Below are 4,531 nucleotides of genomic sequence, written 5' to 3'. Positions count from 1 at the left end.
CCATGGCTTTTCTCGTGCTTCTAGCACTTCTGTTTCTTCCCCTGCCTTCTTGGCCATCAAGTCTCGGGCAGAGCGATCGTCCTTTTTTCTTTTTGGGCTCTATGATTATAATCGCCCGTTTACACTGGTGGAACTCAAACTTGCTGTTCATTGGTCGGACCTGATGATGTTCATTATGAGATGTTGCACCATCTCTCACCTGCCTCTCTTGCTATTCTCCTGGTTCTTTTTAACCAGATCTGGCAGAAGCACATTTTTCCTGATTCTTGGCACCAGGCTATTGTCCTTCCTTTCTCTAAACCTGGGAAGGATCCCAAGATTCCTTCAAATTATCGTCCCATTGCTTTGACTAGTTGTCTTTGTAAGGTCCTAGAGAGAGGATGGTTAATGCTCGTCTTGTTTGGTTCATCGAATCGAACACACTCTTCTCACCCACCCAGTGTGGGTTCTGTCTACAGTGCTCCACCATGGACCATCTGATTCGACTTGAAACATCGATTCTGGAAGCCTTTCTCAAGAGAGAACACCTTGTTTCTGTGTTCTTCAATTTCAAGAAGGCTTATGACACCACGTGGAGGTATGAAATTTTGCAGGACCTCCACTCCTATGGGTTACATGGCCATCTACCCGTTTTTATTAAAAACTTTTTACTGAACAGGCGATTCCAAGTTCGTGTGGGTTCAACTCTTTCCCGTTCCTTTCCACAGGAACTTGGAGTCCCTCAGGTCTGTGTCTTCCTCCGTCTGTTGCAAATGGGCTTTATGCTGATGACTTCCAAATCTCATGTCAGTCATCGAACATGAGGTTGTTGCAAACAGTTTTAAATTTTCTTTTTCCAAAACTGTTTGCATGCATTTTTGCCACCGGCAAAGTCTCCACCTGATCCTGAGCTCCGTCTTTGCAATGTAGTTATTCGTGTGGTCCCTGAGGCAAAATTCTTGGGGCTTATCTTTGACCGTAAGCTTAGCTTCATTCCGCACATCAAACAGCTATATGTCAAGTGTGCAAGGGCTTTGAACATCCTCCATGTCCTCTCTTCCACCTTTTGGGGTGCGGATCGATGTTCTATGCTCAGGATCAATCGTGCACTGATTCGATCCAAACTGGACTATGGGTCTTTGGTATATGGTTCTGCCAGGACCTCAGCCTTGAAGATGCTGGACCCCATTCACCATCTGGAGCTTTGGCTCTGTACTGGGGCTTTTCGCACTTCTCCAGACCAGAGTTTGTACATCGAGTCCCACGAACCTCCTCTTCACCTCCGTCGTTTGTAACTTTCTTTACAATATGCTGCCAAGCTTCGATCCTTACCACGGCATCCTACCTGGGATTGTGTCTTTCTTCCACAATGTGCCATGCTCTTTCGGAACAGAAGGTCTGCTATTCCTTCCTTTGGCCTTCGTATCCAGGTGCAACTGGCTGAATTGGATCTGGCATTGGATGACATTGCTGTCCCCAATGATCAGCCCATTCCACCTTGGCTTATTACCATCCTTTCCTGTGACCTTTCTCTGAGTCATCTGAGGAAGGCAGATACTCCCGATTGGAAGTACCATCTTCTTTTTGCTGAGCATCTTTCAAGCCATTCTTCTCTTCCTATTTACACGGATGATTCAAAATCAGGTGACTTGGTAGGTTCTGCCATGGTGTGCTGTGGCTCGGTAGTTGCTCGCAGGATCCCCTCTTCAGTTTCTGTGTTCACTGCCGAGTTGTATGCTATTTCTCTTGCCCTGGATCATGTAGAAGCTATGCAATACAGTAATTGTACAATTTACAGCTCTCTACTGGCCCTGGAATCGCTTAACGTTAGTTCTCACCCTGTTCTCGTCGATATTCAACACTGATTGGGCCATTTTTCTCTATCTTCTGTTTCCATCTAGTTTTTTCTGGATCCCTGGCCACGTCGGTATTCATGGGAATGAGCATGCTGACACTGCAGCTAAGTCCGTCTGCTCTGGTGCCATCACGGCCATGCCTGTCCCATACATGGACTGCAGTTCTGTCTTTAAGGCATGGCCTCGAGCCAGTTGGCAGTCGACTTGGGTGAGCAATGTCATAACAAGCCTTTTCAGATCAAGCTTACTGTTGGTCATTGGTCGTCTTGCTAACGTAAGGATTGGAAAGAGGATATAGTCCTGGCAAGGCTACGCATTGGTCACAGTTTTTTAACCCATCGTTTTCTTTTATCAGGTGTTGAACCACCGATGTGTAGCCATTGTGACACTCAAGTCACAATAGCCCACATTTTACTGTCGTGCCGTCATTACGATTGTGAGGGGCAGCATTATTTTAAACACACATTCTCTAAGAGTTTACCTTTGACGTTGGACAGTGTCATTGGTAATGGTGACAATGTCCGATTAGATAGTATTTGTAATTTTTTACGCACTATGGGTCTTTAATTGTATATAAATCTTTTATCGACATATATTGGTTTTAACTCACTGTATTTTTTATACTTTAATTTACTTTCACAGTTTTTACTGGTTGTTTGGCGCAGATAGCCTCGTTGCTTTGCGCCATAAAACACCAAACAACAACATTTTTAAGGTTACACAATATTAGTATTAAGCTTAATTCATTTTGGTAACTTTTCTAATGTGTTCCATAACTTTGGCTTCTGTAAGTTTGCTCTTGTTGCTATTGTAGCTAAATAAGGACATTACGAAATATATGAAGTCAAAGTTGCGAGCCGTAATAAGAACTTTCAATAAAATTCAATATTAAAGCCTAACTTCAGTGTCAAATAATGTCTAGAAATTCATTAATTAAGACATTCTCTTTTGTCGTGGCAAAGAGTCTACTAGCAGTGCATATTGATTGGTGAATTATTTTATTGTCAGATTCCCATGATATTGAACATAAATATAAAAAAAAAATCAAACAATGGAGATTTTTGTGAATTGATAAGAAATCTTTCTGCAGATTAAATAAAACAACAACACATTTATATACAGTCTCATTTCAAACACAAAAAAAAGTTAACATCACCTATGGATAACAAAAACCATTTATCCTTCAAGGCTGTTCTTGCTCACCTACTCTTGATAAAAGTAAAAAATTTAGACTTGCTGTTTTTGTTTGAGGAAATCACTGATTCCCATCTGAAACTCAGTAAAGTGGTGACACCTAGTGCTTCTAACAGCAACTAATTCCATAATTCAATCACACTGTTATGGAAATAAAACTGTTTTAACTGGAGCCTAGCCTGTTTTTTTTCCAAATCTCGGACTTTGTCCTCTTTTCCTATTGTCTTCAGAATGTAGCCAATAAAGTCAAAGACCTTTATCATATCAATCTTCTGGTTAATTTTTAAACTTCGGTAAGATTACCTCTTACCCTTTTCTTTCAAGAAAAACAAGTTAAAAGATTGTAGTCTGTCTCTTTAAGATAATCTTTTCATCCCTGGAATGATCCTAGTAGCTTTCCTCTGAACCCTTTCTAAGATAAAGTCAAAACCTTACACAGCATTTCAAGGGGGGCATAATTAGTGATATTTATATATTGATCACTACGTCATTTGACATATAATCAGTATGTCTTTAAATACTCTGCTTCATTTGCTTGAGTGACTTATCCACCAGTATGTCAAGATTTGTTACTTCAGTTACTATTAAGTGGGTTGATTGAGGGATCCAAATCCCAATAAACCAAGTACATTATCTTGCATCTACTGTAATTAATGGCCATTTGTCAAATATTTTTCCAATTTACTGGTTGATCCAATTCTTTCTGTGATACCTTAACATCCTGAATACAGTTAGAAATACACAAGAGTTTAATGCTATCAGCAAACTTTACTAATTCATAAATTACTCCCCTATCAATATTGTTAAGATATATAACCACTAGCCTCTGAAGTGCTTTCTCTCACCCAACCACCCCACAGTCCAGTTAACTAGTCTTTCCCCAACCCCAACCAATGTGATCTTTTTAGCTAATCTTTTGTGTGGCACTTTATCAAAAGCTGTTTAAAAATCTAAGTATGCCACACCTTTACCTTCATCCAAATAACAGACTACTTCATTGAAAAAAAAAGATAACAGATGAGTAAGACAAGATTTTTCTTTGAAAGTTAAGCAATCTTGCATGTGTAGAGGTTTTACAATTAATCTTACACAAACTTAAACCTTCTGTCAGGAACCTGTAGTGTGTTCAGGTCATATACAGCACCATTCTTAGGTCTTTATTGCTCGTAGACCTTTCATTTGTCCTTCCTCCATCAAATGACAACACTAATATTGTTAAGTATGTGGTTGCAGTTATACAATTTGTGGCAAAAATTTGTCAGTTATTTCACTGATTTGTTAGCATTTTTCTACTGCCATATCATTGTTTTATTTGTTATGGCACAAACATTTCAAAATAATAACAGTACATAGCAACAAATACACTACAGTTATGAGTAGCATATTTTTAGTTAATATTACATATCTGTATAACAGTATCTAAACATCTGTGTTTATATACTGTGTTCTAGCATTATGAGAAAGTTCATCAAGAAAAGAAGTTACCATGTTCAAAGTGTGAT

At 39.3% G+C, this 4,531-nt stretch overlaps 1 long non-coding RNA gene across 1 annotated transcript in view; it reads left to right on the top strand.

The window, feature by feature from the left end:
• LOC106470373 overlaps positions 1–4,531 on the top strand; it is a 35,268-nt gene extending 30,737 nt beyond the window's left edge. Inside the window, exon 3 of the long non-coding RNA XR_001291489.2 lies at positions 4,481–4,531. This is a non-coding gene — a long non-coding RNA (uncharacterized LOC106470373). The remainder of the gene's footprint in view (positions 1–4,480) is intronic.

This window comes from Limulus polyphemus, unplaced genomic scaffold, assembly GCF_000517525.1.
Source record: "Limulus polyphemus unplaced genomic scaffold, Limulus_polyphemus-2.1.2 Scaffold3970, whole genome shotgun sequence".
Taxonomy (NCBI): Eukaryota; Metazoa; Arthropoda; class Merostomata; order Xiphosura; family Limulidae; genus Limulus; species Limulus polyphemus.
This window is presented reverse-complemented; position numbering and strand designations above follow the sequence as displayed.